At 31.8% G+C, this 21025-nt stretch overlaps 1 protein-coding gene across 1 annotated transcript in view; it reads right to left on the bottom strand.

Moving 5' to 3' along the window:
- Positions 1 to 10773, bottom strand: part of LOC118190384 (uncharacterized) — a 252920-nt gene extending 242147 nt beyond the window's left edge. Inside the window, exon 1 of the mRNA XM_085806612.1 lies at positions 10606 to 10773. The gene's annotated coding sequence lies outside the window, so the exon portion shown is untranslated. The remainder of the gene's footprint in view (positions 1 to 10605) is intronic.
- Between the last annotated feature and the right edge of the window lie 10252 nt (positions 10774 to 21025).

The raw sequence follows: 21025 nt of genomic DNA, 5'->3' as shown, positions 1-21025 counted from the left end.
AATTTTTGTAAATATTATGGGGTCTTGGGTGTCGCGAAAAACTCTCAGTTATAAAAAGGGGTCGCGGGTGAAAAAATTTTAAGAAACCCTGGTGTATTGAGGATACGGCAAAGCACACTAGGGCTATCTGCCTAAGGGGAAGGATGCCTTTCGTGGAGGTCTTTCTAAGGTAAACTGGCTCGTATACACGTTACACATGGGGAAAACCACGAAAACGCGCATACAGCCAGACCGTTCGCGGGATTCGAACCTCGGACCAAACTACCAGTGTTCAGCGATTTTACCGCTCGGCCGCTGGTGGGCCATTTTAAGAAACCCTGATTTAGATTAAAGTAAAGCACCCGAATGTTTAAATAAAATTCTAAATCTACCTTCTTTAAAAAGGAAAAAAACTTGTTTTATTTTATATTATATAAAGCCCCTGTCAAAGTTTTTCTCTGAGGAGTATTATGTGATTGAAGATACTAATATTCAGCTGTTTTATTTTGTACGCTACTGCTAAACAGATTCTAAGTATATTACGTACATACGTTAGGTACGTACAAATAATGATTTGTTACAGCTGTTCACCATAATACTTTCATGCGATGGAAAACTCTTTTGCTGAAAATTACTATTTGTCTGTGTTTTTAAATCTACATAAAAGCAATACAGTAGAAAAACTGTAAGCAATGAGAATGGCTTCAAATTCAAAACGGAAGAAAAGCTTTGACGAAAACGCTTCAGCACTATACAGAAAGCCAGTGTACAGTATTCCTTCCACACGTTTTAGTGAAAATCAAATTTTGACGTTAAGAAGACTCTCAAGATTCCTGACTATCAGTTCTTTAAAATTACGAATTCTCCCCATGATTCTTTGGTTCTGTTGCGAAATGCATACATCTGCCTAATCAACTAATTTTATGTATTTTTCTTATTTGTATCTTAATTATATCTTATTTCTAAATTTTCATGAAATATTTACATATCATTCTTTAACAACAAAAGAGGAAAGTTTAATAAATAAAAAAAATATAGAAAACACTTAATTTATTTTTACGTTTATTAATACACAAATTTTGATAAATTTCTATTTTCATCATTTTGCAGGTTATAGTATTAATATTTAATCTAACCATGCCGAAAAAAATGCCCCATTTTCGCCTGTAAGATGCTCAGGGCTGTTGCCAACGACAAACGTAATCTTGCTCTCCTTGCCACGAGGAATTTTGTGCGCTTGGACTGACTATAGGTCAGACAAGTGAGCATTAGCCAACAACAAAAATGCCTAGCAGCAACCAATTGGTAAAGTTGCTGAACACTGTGTAGTTCCAGGTTTCAAATCCCAGTGTACGGGCTGGCTGCATGGGCATTTCGAGTTTTTTCCTCCCATGTATACAAGCCAGTTTCCCTTAGAAAGTCCTCCACGAAGGCATTTCTCCTCTGTCAGGCAGATAGCCCTCGCGAAAATAATGAATCTAATATATTTGTACACTTGGAAGCAAAAGTAAAAAAAAAAGTTCACATATCCAGGAATAAGTGAATTAATAAAATTAATAATATAGATTAATGAATCTGAAGTAGGTAAAATTACTGCCTACAGCAGCAAGGAAAGTCTTTACTTCTTCCTCCATGTTTAAATTATATAAAAAATTACTCCCATCTATCAATAATTGCAGTCACTCACTCTGGCAAAAGGGTATATGATCTTCCTTTTAGATCAAATGTGAAAAAATATCCCATGTAAGTTAAGTACGCCATGTAAAATATACAAAATATGTTTTGGTTTGATTAAAAAAAACTGGAAGAGCGCAGATGGCTGCCTTAAAAGAAATTGTTTAAATGACCAATGAGTGTTTATTCAAACTTAAACTAAATGCCTAATTGTCGCATGAGTATGATTCAAAAGTGTCGTTCGATAATCAGAAATTTGATACCATCAGCAAAGTTTAAATAATGTTCTAAATTACAGAATTATATCAGGATTTTATATTGTTATTTAATTAATGAAAAGTTGAAATTCACTTTCCAGAAATTAGCTTTATTTGGATTTTATGCTACCATATTTTTTACAGCTGTATATTTTATTAGCGGAAAACTCACCGGACATGTAATACAGAAATTTATATATATATATATATATATTTTATTTTTTTATTTTTATTTTTATTTTACATAGCGAATTTACAATATAAATAAAATAGTTAATTATCCAGTCACGAAAAATTACCGAAATATTTCAATTAATTAATAATAAGTCATTTTTACTAAAATTACCGATTTTATGAATATTAAAACAGCATACAATCATGTCTAGAAATCTTAATTTCCATCTTAAACTAGTTTTGTCTAAACTAGTCACACGACAGGGATACTAGTTTTCCCCTCCAATGCTATTAAATGAAGTTTGTCTTCACTACAACTAAAAAACGCACTTTCGTTCGGCACGCAATCCTTAACAGGGTAACTGAAATTTTCTTCTTTTTTAAATTCAATATGATGATACGAGAGCTCGAATAACTCCATTTTTAAATGCAGTTGGAAAATTTATTAATACTGGATACACACACGTATGAGTTCTCTGTTTCTATTTCAACTTCAGATATCGTTTAAAAATTTGCCTTAAAATTTTCATATAATAGAAAATAAATTTTCAGTTTTTTCCAACAAATGCTTACAATAATATCATTAAATGCCTCGAATCAAACTTTTTATTAATACCGAATTTCATTCTTTTGCATAAAAACATTAATTTCTCTTTCCTCCTGTTTTCATCAAAATATATTCTGTCAGGGAAAAGAGACTAATATTAGATAGATTAAAAAAAAAGGCTAAATGGCATGGACAGTGGGAGGCGTAGCAGATAGAGACAGATAACTGCAGTTACTACTATTTACCAAAACAAAAATAGTTTATTGCACCCTATCATAATGCCTTTAGGAGATGTTTCTGGATAAGAACACACTTCCAGAACTCACTTACGTATGAGTAAAACACTTTTATTTGATAAATAATTCCGATTAAAAAGTGACAGCCGTCCTAATTTCTTCTCGATTTGTCCGAGTTACTTTCAATCTGTTATCTCCCTGCAATTTGTTTTTAGCATTTTGCAATTTGACAGCTATGTACTGCCAGGAGTAGGTTATGTTTTATGGTGTGAATAACTTGTGGCTCTTTTAAATACAGCCTTTTCTTATTCATTTTAAATTTTGGAGTTATCTGTAAGAAGACAGTTTTCGGTATTAAAGACCACAGCCACACTTTATATCTGGGTCTGGACTGAAAAACTGTTGTTTATATTCTTCAATAAGGCGATCAAGCCCGAGAATGTATACAGTAGGTGTGGCTAAACTTCATTTCGATAGGAGCCGCACATTAGAGTTTAGGAACGCTTAGGAATTATAACTAGATTTCCTAGCTATTAAATATTTATGCTATTTTTAAACAGAAAGAAAAACTTGAAATAAATTAACAAAAATTAACATTTTTAATTAATGAAATTATTTATAAACATAATTAAATAATTACTACTGATCTTGTTCTGTAATTATGATAGCATGCTCCTATGATGCAAAAATTTAAATACTTTGAACCATATATTTCATAGTCTGCTTTTTTATATGCATTGGATTATGCAGTAACAAGGCATTTCATTCGAGTTGATAAATAATACAGTAATTTGAAAAATTGGACTAACGATTTTCGCTCTTAATCCATAAGCTCTCCTTTAATGAAACAAGATGGTGTGAAGTTTTATGTCCCTCCTTTCTGCATGCTTTCATGGTGTAACGGTAGCACACTCGGCGCCTAGTCCAGAGTTCTAGGTTCAACTTCCGCCGAGGGCATTGCACATTTCTTCATGTCTGTAGCATCAAAATATCGAATGACTCTACAGTGACGCCCGAACTAAAAGCTGCTGGATGACGATTCTTCAACACCAGAATTTGGCGATTGGGTCTCCTAATTCCCAGTCGCCCTATAAAAGGGGGAGTATATAAGGTATTTTCTCCCTTCTTTCCACACGCCTTTGTGGTGCAACGGCAGCACACTCGGCGCGTATTCGAGGGGTCTAGGTTCATGTCTCCAGCATCAAAATAACCTAATGACTCTACAGTGGGACAAAAGGAAACTACAGGTCGAGCACAGTTACTTTTCCTAACGCTTATTTACAATTATGGTGTAAATAAGTGACGCATATCCGTTGTGCCGTTAAGTGAAATTATAAGTACATCCTGTATACATCTAGTAATTGTTTTCTTTAATGTCTCGACAGTCACTACCTGTTCTGAAAGGAGTATCTCTACGGTAGAATATGTGCTTTAATAATTATTTGACTTGTGTTTCTTAATTTGACGATTAGTATGTAACAAACAGTTTGAAACTGCTCAAAATTATTAAACCATAGTGAATTATTAATTAGTAAAACGTCCTGACATAAACAAAATTTATGTTTCAAATTATAACTTTTCAACCTTGAAACTACAACGTGAGCCACATTTAAAGAGCCGAACAGCCGTAGCTTGCCTCACACCTGATATATAATTTTATACTCCTGTTATGCAATTTTTAATAATTAGTTATGATAAGCAATGAATTAAATAAAATGTGCCGAAGATGTTACAAGCATGGACAGAGAAAAATCGGTAATCTCTAAAATATTTAATCAGATGCCAACGGGAAGCAGAATGTGTGAAAGTCTCACGTTGAGATGATTACAGGACATCGAAACGATTACAGGATATTGAAACATTGCAGAAAGAAACTAAAGGACATTGATTTTAAGCTCATAAATTTTCAAACCTGGAAATCTCTAACCGTAAAAAAAACATACTGGAAGAACACTCTGGGAGAGGTTCTAGCCCACTATGTGTTGAAGTTGATGATGATTATTATGCATGTATAGGAACGCATGATTCATGACTATAAGCTATAGCTTATATATAGACGTAAAAATCCATATAATAATAGTAGGACTCTTGTCTTCCATATTAAAGCGTACCGGATTAGATTGCAATTTAAAATAACTCTTTAAAAATTCTTCCTGGTCCACAAAAGCAATAGACTGGCTCTAATTAACCTTTTGCGTAAACAATACCACGGTAACAATGATTCATAAAGAGGAATGGCATTTGCGAGAGCTAAGACAACTTTCAAAACACCATTTCAAAAGGATATCTACGAGAAAAATAATTGTCTAAGTAACACTATGTTACTCAAACTGATGGACATGAAAGGGCAAAAATATTGTTTCAGCTAAAAAGAGCAAACTGAATAGTAAATTTAATATTGATACTATTCAATGAGACGATAAGATAAAGTTTGAATGAGGCGATAAAACGATGATTCAATGAGACGTTAAGGTTTGATGATGGTGTACGAAAACTCACTAACCGATCTTAAAGTTTTAACCGAAGTTTTAAATAAGAAAGGGTGATTTACTATGATTTTTACAGACAGGCTATTCACAGACTACTGAAAATAAATAATTACTAATGTAATATTAATTCTTACAATACTACATGAAATTAAATTTTATACGAGAATAATGCATGCACAGATAAATATGGAAGAATATCAAGTTAATAACAAGCTTAAATTAGCAGAACAAATTAAATCTGAAGTTTTTGCATCCTACATTCTTATATTCATTGTGACCAAGTTAAAGCAGAATCCTAATATCTATTTAAACAAAAAAATTACTCATTATAATTTGATTTAACATGTTTATACGCATTATGCATCATGTCCACAAAAGCACTTACCCGGCCTGTATTTTCGCAAGCATTGGCCGTAGACATATAAAAATGTTTTAAATGATGCGAATATTCACGTTTTGGCATTTTAAAATTCAAAAGGAAATGAGTTTTGTAAACAATACGAATTCGAAATTGATTTTTTTACTTAAATGTCAATCAGTGATAGTCTTTTTGTGATTTATTAGAGTGTAACATTCTTTAATTTATAGTTTTTAATTGGTTTGCTGAATGAATTTTTCACACAATTTAGAAGAACGTTAAAAATATGTTAGAATTCTAATCCAAAAATCGCGAAAAAATTCATTAAACTAGAATTATTTTTAATTTTTATTTTATACAAATAGAAACATAAATTGGCAAAATGACAGTTCTCAAGCTTGTTAGTATTACATGTAAGATTCTGCGATTAAAGCTTGGCATTGTTACACATCTGTAAAATTCTGCGAATGCGTCTTTTTTTTTTAATTTATAAGCACTTTTCACAATAATATGCATAGTCATTAATATTCACAATAGTCATGCTCGTCATTTAATCTATTAACTCGTTAAAGTACAAATGCAAATACTTGCCTTTTCAATTTGTAATATAATATGCAAGTTTAAACTAAATACCTTGATCAATTTTTTTGTCATATGGGAGTCACACTTTCTGTAAATGAGTATAATATTTTCTTAATTATAAATATAGGTACCGAGGAAAGGTATAAAAAATTAGATTTCGTAATCTTTACAGAATTGACTTTTTTTAATTTAAAAATACCAAATCATGAATATTTACGTAATTTATGAAATTTTATAGCTGGAAGTATACGCCTAGAAACTAAGAGCCGGGTAAAAACTTTTGTGAGTATACAGATATATCTTTGCGTGCATAGTACTCGTCCCTTAACAAATTCCCTGGTTAATAAATTCAGCAGCTTATTACTTTCCAATTTTCAGGAACCAAAACAAGTACATACCAACCAACAGATAAACCGCCGTTTCTTAAACTCATCTCCGCCGCTTACAAAACTCAGATTGGCAAAAGATTGATTCTTCAGTGCCAAGAATGACCGACTAAATATCTACCAAAGCAGTTCAATAGTTCACCCATAGTGTTCGTAGTTTAACCATTTTTGTAGTCTACTCAGGATTAATATCGCTCCCTGTAAATACATTTTTAACATCCAGCCTTTAGGCCAGGATATTATAAAAGCTTTCAAATGACTTTACAGAAAAAGCGTTCAGAAAATTACAAATAGAAATGAATTTTGCGAAAACGTTAAGAACTTCGAAGGAGTTAAGTACGAAGATACCTTTACCAGAGGCCATGCAAATTATAGCCATTGCAAGGGGTTAATCTCTTAAAAATAGGTATAAACTGTTTTTGAAAATGTGGCTTTTATATGGAAGAAACCTCAGAGGAATTGCATACAACAGTTCATGTTTCAGACATAAGTTGAGGTATGTGTCAATTCACAACAATATTGAGACAACATTGAAAGAATGAAAAGACTGGCTATGAAATACATATATAAATTTAGAAATATGACTAAAGGATTTTTTAAACAGGTCTCTCCCCCTTCTCTGAAGAAATCTTATTTCAAACAATCTTCATTTAAGACCATGTAATTAAATTAAAATTTTAAATTTTGCTCCTTAACATTTTTCCATGCTTTAAAAGATTTTTTATTTATTTTTTTGGCTCGGTTTCATTACTTAATTTTAAGAATTTAGTGTCACTTTTCATATCATTTTAGGTTTGTGATAGTTTCATGAGGACGTTATAAAGTTTATGCGAAATTTTAATATTTTAATTAATTTTACTACTAAATAGAATTAACATTTTCCTTGAAATTTCACATACGAAAGTTTTCTTGCTTCTTTATGTATACATACATATATACAAGGAAGCAAGAATAGGCGCTTGTATGAAAATATTTTAAACGTATTTTCAATTGTATATTTTCTACAGAATCAAAATAAGATTATTATGAAATTCTTTAAAACACAGTTTCCTATAAAATCCTTAAATCTGTTGCGTATAACGAATACAGAACGCCGCTAAAATGGCCTATGTCCTTGATCGAGCCATGAAGAATTGAATATCCTCTCGGGAAAGAAATAGAAGAGATATATAAATATATAGAGAAAAATAATAATGAATACAAAAGTAATAAAGGGAAATTTTCTGTAAAGTTACAAGATCTGTTGACAATAATCTAAAAAGCACAAGACAATACTAAAATAATGTGCAAAACATGTAAAAACGTTTCAAACAGCAAAATAAATAATTAAGCAAAGGTTCTCCGGTAATAAATATCCCAAATCTAAAAAAATCAAAGTTATAAATGACAGTTAACAGTAAAGGGAAATATTACAGGAAAATAACAGATACAATAAAAGTATAACGATTTAAAATGTTAAAAGCACTAAGTTATAGAATAGAAAATTACAGATTGCTATTAAAAAAAAAGGTAAACATGAAGTTGAGAGTAAAAACGAAAAAAAAAAAAAAAAAAAAAAAAAAAAATGGGGGGGGGAAAAGCAAAAAAAAAAAAAAAAAGGAAAGCTGGCTTTTATCAAGACAACATAGGTCGTGGCCAATTAGTTTCAACTTGATATTAGAAAGAGGTTGTTACAAAGACATATGCTCTACGCGTATTGCCTTTAATATAATGTTTTTATTTATATTTACATTAAAAGTATTCTCTCTTGCAGTTTTACCCTTAATTACTTTCCTTTCTATTTGATTTCTATTCATAACTAAAAAGTACATTCTTTGAGGAAACGAGTTTTGAATACCTCATCAATATAAAATATTACAAAAATTAAGAAGAATCCATAGAAGAGAATAGATCTTCCTTTAATTTTTGCTTTATATCTTTATTAATTTTAACTTAAAATTTATAAATCGGAAAGGAACTTTCTAAATTTATTAAATATGAAAAATTAACCATAAATAGTATTACAATCAGCACAAAATAATAATATAGAACTTTTTCATGCCAATATAAGGCTAAACCTAAACTAGCATTTTGATTTCTCACAGTCTCTAAAGAAATTCAGACATTTTTCAAAAGAAATTCTTTTCTCGAAATCTAAAACATATAATCTTTAAAAAGAACATCATCCTCTTTTATATGAAACTTAGAAAAAGAAAGATACCATGCATCTTCAACTTCTCTATATCTAATTAATAATAATATTGAAATGAGAATTAGATCACTAATTTTCTGATTAATTTTATATCAAATTAAACGTAATATTTTTGACAAAAAAAAATTCGGCAGTTCAGAATTTGTTTGTTAATTTAAAACAACAAGATAATTAATTATAACGAAAATTTATTTCGTAAACATTCAAAACTATATTGCTTTATTAAACTTCACAAAAATTTACTAAAAAGTCAGAAATTTTTCTCTCTTAACACTTAATTTCTATTCCTTATTTGTTGAGGCGCAATTTTCATGCAGGCATTTAATTGATTCGAAAGCTGAAATGTTTAACTAAATTCTTAAAACCAGAATAAACAATTTCAATAAACAAGTTATAGCTAAAATCTTATTAAAAATTATTGTAATGCTAACTTCTTTCCCTGAAGAATAATAATTACTTCGCTATAATATATACATATACATGTACCCATTTATATGATAGAAAAAGGAGATAGAAATAGTTTTTAATTAAATGTTTTCCATTGTGTTCGTTCTCTCTGTCTCTCGCTCCCTATGTATACATGTGATATAAAATATAAGTTTAATGACGCAGCACATATTCCAGAAGGGGAACGTAGCCAAATTAAAAGCAGGAATTAAAAGAACGAGTGCCAATTAAGTTAGTAATTTTCTTTCATATTTCATGTCTGGTAAGCGAAACTCTCCTTTATAGTGGAGTATCTAACTAAGAAATGAATTCCCGAAAAAAAATTTAAAACATGCAATGTATATAATAACGTAAAGAAAAATCTTAAGCTAAGAATATAATGTTTTTGTTGGAAATGTAATATCACTGAGAAACTTATTTTCCCTTTGCAATCAAAACTTTTGGAATCTTATAATACGGATTCGTTCAGAAGAGGGTGTAAAAATATAATTTTCGAAGAATGTCTTTTCATTACTATAGGTAAAAACACACACAAACAAGTTTCATTCTCCCCAAAATACACATTTTAATACACTCATATAACAGTTCAAAAATATATAAACGCTTAATTGCATGCACCCATTAATTATTTAGCTGTGTTTTACAATATTATAAAAAAGCATAAACTGCTGTTTCGTAAATGATTTTCTATGCTCAGAATTATTTAAAGGTTTTTTTTCGCATATCATAATTCCATTATTTTAATCCTTCATTTTAACACATAGAACAACATAATTTATCCCAGCTTCAAGCTCTTCACTATATAATAAATATTTATTTAAATTATTTTAATCATACTTGCCTGTTGAAAGAGAAGAGAAAGATGTTGATAGTCACTTTCAACAAAATATTTCTCATTTCACCCATCTGCAAAACGCAGCTAAAAAATGAAGCTAAGCTTCATTCACCATAGCAACTCAACCCTTTGGTAAAGAAAACAACGCAAATGATGTTAATACCCGGTAGCATATCAAGGATGATAAACATCAGAACGACAAAAGATTCCGAGCGAATCAGAAAATCTGTCCTTTTAAACGGTTTGAGGTCAAGTTCGGAAAACACACCGCACAACCCAGCTGCGGTGCGTTCAGGATACAGGACGATTTGAACTTGCGTGGGTTAAAGAGATCTATGCACGTGAAGACTGGAACCTCACGAGACTGGTCAACTGTACCTGTAAAGCCTCAGTAAGGCTTGCGCCTGAAAGGAGTTATAGCCTTAAAATTATTAAACATTGTAAACTTACCGGGAACGTGCGAATTTTATCCTTTGGAATTTCATAAGATCGGAAGAAAACGCGAGTTTTCTACGGGCCTCTGACCTCCGATCGGCGACTGCCAGCGTTCCTCAAACCTGTATTCTCGTCGGACAACCTGGCTGCTGCCTTCATCTCTAATAACAAGTTGCCAGACTTCATTGCTTGCCCTCTCTGTGCTTGTTTGAAGCCTTGGAACAAGGTCGCCATTTCTTCGCCACGCTCTGAGAAATTTGGGAGTCCGTCGCCAAAATAGTCGTCAGCCGTTTAGTAGATTCTTATGGAATTATGTTTTACTTTCTCTTCAAAAGGTCAAAGAAGTTTGAAACATATATTGCGCAGACACACATTTGAAAAACTGTGTGAAAATTTAGAAAGAGCTTTACCCTAAATAGAAATATCAGGACAACTAAACTCCAAGAGAAACGATAAGATTAAAAAAAATAAAATAATTTAACTTTTTTTTTTCATATGGTATAACAACCTGTAATACGTAATTTACATAAAAATAAATTTTAACTTTTAATTTGCGAAAAAAAAATAATATACGATTTCATTAAAACATATATTTGAAGTACAAATATGATATCTTTTGCGTTAAAATATATTTTAAAAGCAAAACAGCAAATTTTTCTGCGCAGGCATTCGTATATAATTCATGAAGATAATTATAATTTAAACTATATAATTCTGCTTATAAATGCTTTTAGGTTTCGTTTATTAAAGACTAGTTGACCTTAAAATTAAAATGGTGTGTTTGTGTATTTAATTATGGCAAAGCACACTAGGGCTATCTGCCTAAGGGGAGGGATGCCTTTCGTGGAGGACTTTCTAAGGGAAACTGGCTCGTATATACGTTACACATGGGGAAAATCACGAAAACACCCATGCAGCCAGCCCGTTCGCGGGATTCGAACCTCGGACCGAACTACCAGTGTTTAGCGACTTTACCGCTCGGCCGCTGGTGGGCTAAAATTAAAATGATACGCACTGTAGAATTTCAGCTATCCAAACTACAGATATTAAGAATTTCGAGTATCTGAATCGCCCGCTATCCTTTATGAAACAAGTAAAATTAAATTTACTTCTAATTTACAAGTTAAATTTAAATTTTTAATAATTATCATTAAAATATAGTATAATTTTCCCGGTGCGCAATGCAATTGCATTACATTTCTGGCATTCAGGTCCAACGCACTTCTAAACACAACCAGATTAGAAAACACAATTTAAATTTTTCGAACATCGAGAATTTACATAGTACGGTTATTAAGAAAGCTGTATTTAAGATTGGAATTAAACATACGAAATGCAAAATATGGTAAATTGGTTTCCATAGCCAAATCAGTCGAAACAAATTCGTCTTCATATTGTTAAAATTACCCGCGATGTCATTAATTGAACCTGCAGAATTATTTTGTAAATATTGCTATAGATAGACAGTTATGCATATTAAGTTTTCCAGTGCCAATTTCATAAAGGTGCCTTTTATATCGGAAACGCTTTTCAGAACTCGCATATATTTGCAATGTAAATTGTTATATAAATTGCTAAAAGGGAAAGAATTCACATTTTCTAGAAGCATTTAAATATATTTAATTATTGTATTATATGCTGTTTAATAAAATCAAATAATAAAAACTGTGTCGTTAAAGATTTCAAATAAACAGTGCATTTTTATCACAAATATGTTTTAAATTTATCACGGATAAATTATGTTATTGCTTAATTTTACCTAGATTGAATTGCATAATTGAATTTATGTGAAGCGCATTAAAGCTATTACTCAAGACGAGTATCACGCCGGTTAAAATAATCACAAGAGAGCACATACTTGGTCAATTCTATGTTAAATTAAATTCAAAAATTCTCTAATAAGAAGGATTCCGCTGAATGAAATGGGCAAGAGCATCAAAAATATTTAAATCGTTTTAGGCGCGAAATATTTATTTGTTCAAGCATATGAAAGATAAACTAATAGCATTCCAAAAAAAAACTCTATGAAAAGAGCTTTTCTAGGCCAATAGAGGAACACATAAATATTTCTCAACTTCTTTTTCAATAAAAACCTTATTTAGTGCTGCTATCTATTAAACTAAGTCTTCATTGTTTAAGTAAAATAGGAAAGAGGAAGGAGAAAAGAGGGCTACGTGACTGCAATTCGTATATTGTTCCAAAATTGTATTGCCTTCAATTTTATTTTTGATAAAGAAAATAACCTACCAGGGGCAGAGCAGTTAACACTGACAGTTCGACCTGAGTTCGAATCAAGGCGAACGGGTTCGCTGCAGGGGCATTTTCGGAGTTTTCCCCTTGTGTAATGTATATACAAGCCATTTTCCCTTAGCATATTCTCCACGAAGGCATCCCTCCCACTTAGGCAGATAGCCCTAGTGTGCTTTGCCATAATAAACTAAACAAAACTAATGATACAGAAAGTGTTATAGATAAGAGAATGTAACAGTAAAACTATGTACTATATAAAATTTTAAGAATATATACTAGCATACAAAGTACCTTTAAGTATATACTTAAAGTATATACAAGTGCATAATAGTAGATACCTTTCAGAAACATCTTTCGTTTGTTTAACTTACGGCAAAATCTTAATGAAGCGTTATGATCGAAAACACATTTTAAAAAATGCATAGTATTTCAAAAAGATTGCTTACATTAAATGTTCTTTGACTGATTTGTCGTAGGCATGTGATTCGAATTCAGAAAATGAATCAAATAAGGTACGCAACAATAGTTATCGTTATTTGACGCATTTAAGTCAAAAATATCAGAAATTTAAACTTCTATACGAAAACCATAGAAAAAAAATAGTTAACGAGGGAAAATATCTCCAATAGTCAAATTAATCAGTGTGGGGAAGGGGATTCATCATATTATCATACTATCAGAGTTGCCCAAAGTATCATGAATTAAAATTTTTGGGTTTGGTTATGTTTTAGAGAGCAATGCGTATTAAATTTTTGAATCCGGATTTCTAAAAAGTGCTTTTTAATTTAGAAAAACGATAATTTAAATACACTGCTTCCAAATTATTATTTTCAGAAATGCTTAAAATGCTAAATTTTGCATTTATTGAATTTTAATTTCCCTTAAACAGCTTTACTTTCTTCGAAAAAGTGTCTTCTAAAGTGTTTTATAGGCCGTATATTTCGAGTAAAGGTTTTAAGAATTGTATGCACAGCGGACCGACATTTTTTTCTAAAAGTTTATTTGCAAGATAAAAAAAGGCTTGGCAATGAGAATTTCGTAGAGGGTCCATGAAAAACATTTAAATTTTCATATATTTTTAAGGTCTAGTGCATGACTTAAATTATCATAACTGATTTTTTTCTAAACTGATTCATTCATTGAACGGGAACAGCGGATCTCCGATCAAGGTTGAAAGTATTAGTTAATCGTGCGATTATTTTTAAATATTCTGTAATAGTAGTATATACTATTATTCTTAAATAGTTTGCTGATTTGCAGTGATAAGCACATGAACTGATAAGAGTTTCATATTTCACTCCAGATTCGAGTTTTTCCACTAAATTAAAACAACTTTTCTCTTAGATGCTAATAATAAAAACATATTTTTCTGTCAAAACATTTAGCGTAAGAATTCCAGTCATCTTCATTAATTAGCTGTACTCTTTGATTGATAAATTGCTAACATTTTGATTTGATGTAGCATGATATGTCTTGGGTATCTCTACAAAAGAGAGCTCGGTTGTTTGCCAAAAAGCAGACATTTCTCCAAGATTAACAACGAGTTTTGAATAGAGATGTGAGGAAGATGGTAAAGAGCTGTACAAAATTATTTCTCAGAAAAGCGTAGCTCATAATATTGAAGGTTTTTCCAAGACATTTACTAGGATTACTAGATCTGGATGCATCTCCCAGCCAATTGAGAAACCTGTTTCTTGAATATTTCTTCCATGTTGTTCACAATCAGTTATCGAGTTAGGTAAGAAATTGTTCAATACTCTTCACAGACACTAAAGTTTCTTAATTATATGAAGTGAGTGACAGCGACCATCAACCTTTCGGTCATTAAGCAGAGCGACTTAGAGGAAATAAACACACTTCTTAACAGTTTAAATCTTCCTTTTATTTTTTAATAACTTAGATAACTTATGTAATTGCTAACTGTGTACATTAAAATACATAGCTCGTCAAAATTAAGTAATACTGACAGAAATAATCCTTAATTGTCACTTTTTGAAAAATTATTAAAAACATTTTATACAAAGGCATAATTTAACTTAAATTACCGTGTTAGTCAGTTGATTAATCATAAAATATTAAATTTAAAGCCAAATACATAGGAATTTTAAAATGATCAAAATATGATGGCATCTCTTTCGTAACTAACCTTTCTTTAATATGATAAATGGTCACATCTGACAGGAATGTAAATCTCAGATATTTGATTTCATAGAATTTATTAAATTTGTAGAGTCTGGCTTGCTTGGCATAAACTAATTCCAAACTTCTAACAGACGTAAAACAAATTATTGCTGTTTCTGAAGTATTTACTGAGACTTAAAAAGGTTTAAGCAACCGTTTTATTGAAACAGAACTTTGAACATAAATGCATTTCTTGTGATAACGGAATCAACCACCATTTGTGGCAATGCATGTATTATGGTACCACAGATATTCGATGTTGTCCTGAAATAACAGGACACTTAAACAAACTTACATAGGTTTCCAAGACCCAGTTCTACATATTTGTGATTCGTTATAGATCATCCTTTAAAGATACGCGCAACTCAGTATGGTCATTTTAAATGATTCCACTCCAAACGATGAAACCGTTTCCGTAGAAGACATTTTTTCACGAGTACGGGAAGACAAAATACTGTTTCTCCCTCCCTTCAAATCAAAATACGTCTGTAATCGCAGTTGAGGGTACAACCAGGACTCGTCAGTAAACAATACTCAGTCATATTTCTCTTGATTCCACTGAAAATCAGTATGAATGGAACCCTTTGGAAAATTAGGAGTAGGAAGCACACATCATTCGTTTTCCTACTTAAATTCCAACGGCTCTGTGAAGTTTTCATGCACCAGTAAAACGGATGGTTTGAGTTCATTTAGTAGCTTTGAATGTCTAAAATCTTGTACTCTCTTTTTGGTTTCTTTAAGCAGACAATCACAAAAACCCAGTCTTTAGATACAGTACCTACCACCCGTTTTACCTGCATTCACAACTGTATCCAATCTTCGGATGCTCTTGATCGCCTATAACAAGGCTATGTACGAACTGATTCACTTCGTATTTAGATCTTGGCCGGTCTCCACTTCGCATTTGCCTCTTCGAGTCTATCAATAAATAATTATTTTTGCTCATCGACCCCTTTCCGAAGCAATGGGTTTTCTTCATTGGCCCCTTTACATTTTTCTCTAATATTCAGTAAATAACATTAATCGTAATACAAAATAATTGCACATAAATAATTTAGAGACATAAGAATAAATGAAACAAAATCACACTCTTATTGCAAGAAAATTCGATTTGAATTAATGTGATGGCTACGCTTGATGTATTGACGCACTTTTTTCATATTTGGCATTAAATTGCTTAATTTTTAAATGATATCGGTCGAAGATATTCAACCTGTTTCTTGTTTTCCATTCTAGTTGCACTCTTTGTATTTTGCTTTTTACTTTTTTTTATATTCCACTTATTGTATAAAAAGTTATGTATTTTTAAAAAATATATTAAATAATTTAGTGTATTTTTCTCTTATATTTACTTTATATGATTTCTTCCTTACTACAATATACAGCTTTATATAAATTAACAATTAATTATCAATTTTATTAACAATTTTTTATGAAATCAATGGAATCTTGATCATGCCGATTAATTGCTGGTACGCATGTGGGTATCGATCGATCCCTTGACCATAACTGACACCCTTGAAAATTTTATGGATCCCTCAGGGTCAGTACTCACCCCGTTGGGAACCTCTGCTTAAAATGATGCTTTTGAGCCATAACTGATGACTACGTATTACTTCAGAACACACATTAAACACTACTACTCACCGGAATTCCAGCATGCGCGACACGTTATCAATCGGCTAATTTGCATACTTCATGTACAAACCTCTCCGCAGAATTTCAATTTTGGTTCAGTTGCATAAATAATTACACTATCCGCAGTGGACGGAAATTTTAATCAGTCAGCAGACTTTTTATTAGCCCAAAGGGCCTTACCCCAGAAGGGCTATTAATTTCGTTTCGGTATTTTGTGTTGATTCACTTTTCAAACTGTTTCAACTGTTTTCTGCGTTGATTCACCAACTATTACAGCCCTGTATTATATTCAAAGAAATTAAATAATGAAGAATCTACATAAATGTGAGTATGTTTCTTGTATTGTGATAAAACAACGGTACCTAGACCCATCAAATTTTAAATAACGTAATCCTCCAACAAATATGGGCATCTGGAAGCCCTAATTTGGAATTTGCTTTATTATCTATTTCATATTTTGTCAGACATTAAAGTCGTAATGTAAAATCTGAAAGCTGTCAGATTTTTTTTTTTTTAAGATTATTTTTTAATTTTGATGAGCAGTGCATTTTACTACAAGCAGTAAAATATGTTCCTAACGTCGTATATTACTCACTTGTCACAGAATAGTTTTTTCTTTAAGTATAAAAAATAACTCATATGTTTTATTTAGACTTCTCATTAAAGAAAAATTGCAAATTTATTATTTATTGAGATTTTATGGTTATGTCAATTGTAATGAACAAATGATATTTGGTAGCTGCAAATCTAAGGTACTAAATCTTTTTGTATGTATTATAACTGTTGCAGTTTCTGTTACATACTTGTTAAAATACTAGACTAGGGGAGGAGCAAGTATAATCAAATATAAAACTCTGAATTAATAAATTTTACCTTATTATTTTGCAGTAAAAAATTCGACAGTAATTGTAAATCAAGAAATTAACAAAGCAATTTGGAAAATGAAGAGTAATCAAAGGCAACCACGTTTTCGTTGTCATAGAATGCCACGCGGAATAGAAAGTGAGCATTAAGATGTGGAGTCATTAGGTTTGTCGATGGAGGAGACAAAAAATGTGCAGTGCCCTCGCCTGGATTTGAACACCTGACCTCCCGACTGCAATCTAACATTATATCCAGTTACACCACGAAGGCACGCGAGAAGGGAGAAAATGCGTATTTGCTGCAAATTACAGCAATCTGCAATACAATGGAATGACTAAACCCGTTTACTGGGATTATGTTCTAACACAGTGGTCGTATATTTCAGTGAAGTACTTGATTACGCAATACAGGAATGACGTTGATTGATGACTGTCATCCAGTCGTTCAAAGGAAAAGGAAATTGTGGAGAAAATTAATTGTGCGTTCGACCTGGAAGCTCTCTAAGGACTGCTGAAGAGGTTCGTTAAGCAAGGCCGCATCTAAGACAGCATATTAGCAGCTAGATACTCCTTAATGACAACACACCGGTACACTCAGAACTGTGGTTCTATTATGAGAATATGGCAAAATATACAAGGACCATCTGCCTACACTCTCCACTTTGACGCACTTCTTAGCCAAGTGCCCGGTCATCCACCTTGTCCCTAGACAGGGCTTTCACTGACTTTTTTCTGTTCCCCAAATTAAAGCTGGCTTTAGACGATGTGAAAATGCATGAAATGAAGTCCGCTTTAATTATGTTATAATCACTGATTCATTTTTTTTATAACTAACTATCTAGCTCTTCGAATTATTATAAACTTTTCTACTTTAAAACCTAGCCTTTTTAGAGTCAGAACATATATGTAATTTTTGTCTCACTTTACAACCATAGTTTTCGGTTTTTGCTCGATTCTGGTAAAATTAGATATTGTCGTACGTCCCATAATATAACATTCAAATATCATCATCTGTAATATATATTAGTAAATAATCCAGTAGACATTTAACTCTTCCGTTTTTATTGCAGTTTCTTCATTTGGGAAAAAAAATGCTCTCATTTTACAACAATGTGCGTAAACCGATTCTGGTTACTTTTTGCCCATTGCAATAAACATAAGCATTCGTATGTCAAATAATATTATAATATGTCAAATAATATGTGGAAATAAAATAATTATGTAATTTTATCATAAGCTGCAACAATAAAGATTAAAAATACATATTCCAGAGCAGAAAAAATATACCTATTAAAAACTCGGGATATTTAACGACTTGTTTTTAAGGCGATTTACAATGAAAATGCAATTTTTCTCAATTTTTTTGTGATTAAAAATGTATTATTATATTTTAGAAATACAGTTATAATATGGATGTTATCGTTTTAGAAGTGGGAATAAAACTGCAGATTATAGGTATTACATCATTCATATATAAAGTTAATGTTTCTAATAAGTTAATGCTAATAAATGCCCTTTCTAACGTTTATAGAACTGGCATTTCCCTTTGTTCTACAGAGGATACCTTTTTAGAACGATTTCGAAGCCGCTTACTTAATATTTAAAATGTAAAGAGAATTTTTTTTAAATGTTCAATCTGACATCCTTTCTTCTGGACTATAAGCCTTTATCGTGATTTCCATGATTCAAGGGCTTTTCGTAAGATTTCCTGGGGTATTCATTTCCATTCCTCATCCGCTGCTTTTCAGAATCTATCAATCGTGGTTAGTTTGCCTTTAGAAAGAGCGCAAGAGACCAAGGTCACTATAGCTCATAGGTGAAACTTCAGGAGACTATATGTTGAAACAGGCAGGAATACTTTTAAAATACAGCAGGAATACGTTGATTATACAGGCAGGAGTATGTTGTAAAGATATTTATGCAATATCTGTAGCAGTCTTCATTTTTTCAAGGAATGCGGTTGTACTTTTCGAACCATCACTCCTTGCTTTATCTTGATGAAGTTTCACTCTTTTAAAATTATTGGAATAAAGGAATGAAATTCCTTTTGTAAATATCGTACGTAAAATTTTCTCTGCATAATACTTTTAGTTGATTTTAACATTTTTTCCCACCCTTATTATTTTTAACTTTGCCTTGTGATAGAATTCTGCTACAATCATCAACCCCTTATCGAAACTTTCTTTGTATTGAAGGAACCATGTTTGTACATTTTTTTCCCCTGCTCGTTTTCGATAATAGACTTTATTTTATTGCAGGTCTTTAGGTTGTAACATAGTCGTAACTTTCAAATAAACAAGACCTGTTCTAGGTTAAATATTTACTTATATATACAACTATGTACAGATTACATTTTAGATAAACTTTAAAATACATTTTCACTACGGTAGAGCGTGCAAACCAGCGTCCGCTCTTTTCTCTTTCACATCTCCATCTCTTCTTACTCCCACCTGCGACTAGGGGAAAAGTCTGCTCCCCTCTTCCGGCCGAGGCGTGAAGAGGGTTCTCTATCCCTTCTTTGAGGGTTGGTGACCAAGTGTTCTTCAGAGAAAAGAGATGTTACAAGGTAAATCTATGCTTCATCAAGAGACATAATGTGGTTCCATTTATCTCTTGGCAAACAATTTTCATATGGGTACGACAAATTGTTCTGTGTTGAGCCACATGCCTCCGCAAAGGTTGATGAATACTATTTTTGTTTTTACCTTTTTTTTATTATTTTTTGTTTTATTTGCAAATATTGGTTTATTTTTGGTTACAGATATATTTAGAAACTTTTCAAGTGATTTCTGCGTCTATGGATTTTGTGTTGTTATAATTATTTACCTTTTGAAACATTAGAAACAACCCACCCGCACCTCTTTCGGTATACGTTCGAGTATCCGTTCTTTATATCTAGATGTGGTGTGGTGTATTTAATTATGGTAAAGCGCACTAGGGCTATCTGCCTAAGGGGAGGGATGCCTTTTGTGGAGGACTTTCTAAGGGAAACTGGCTCGTATACACGTTACACATGGGGAAAACCACGAAAACGCCCATGCAGCCAGCCCGTTCGCGGGATTCGAAGCTCGGACCGAACTACCAGTGTTCAGCGTCTTTACCGCTCGGCCGCTGGTGGGCCTTTATATCTAGAAGTAATGACTGAGAAATTTTCTTTTTCTGATTAGTAACACTGCTTAATTTGCACCTATAAATTTGAACAATATGCATTTCCCAGAGTTTCTGAATAATAGAATAGAAATCTTTCTCTCTGAAAAATGCAAAAATATATCCTTCAACCTACAGTTTGTTTACATCCGACATTTTGACAGAAGAATAAATTTAGAAGTAGCAGGACGTATTTCTCAATTCAAAAAATAAGCTGTTGCCAGAAATTTTCTTTCAAAAACATAGGTCTTTTTCTTAAAAATTCTTTATCGAAAACGTTCTAAAAATATGTAAGCATCCTCTAAATTATTTATAGCAATTTAAGAACTGATTAGTGTCATCCATTAGCAAAATAT

The sequence above is a fragment of the Stegodyphus dumicola genome, chromosome 12, assembly GCF_044657685.1.
Source record: "Stegodyphus dumicola isolate Sdum_Otavi_A_Nest chromosome 12, ASM4465768v1".
NCBI classification, from domain to species: domain Eukaryota; kingdom Metazoa; phylum Arthropoda; class Arachnida; order Araneae; family Eresidae; genus Stegodyphus; species Stegodyphus dumicola.
Note: the sequence above shows the minus strand (reverse complement) of the source record. Positions and strands in the feature narration are given on the sequence as shown.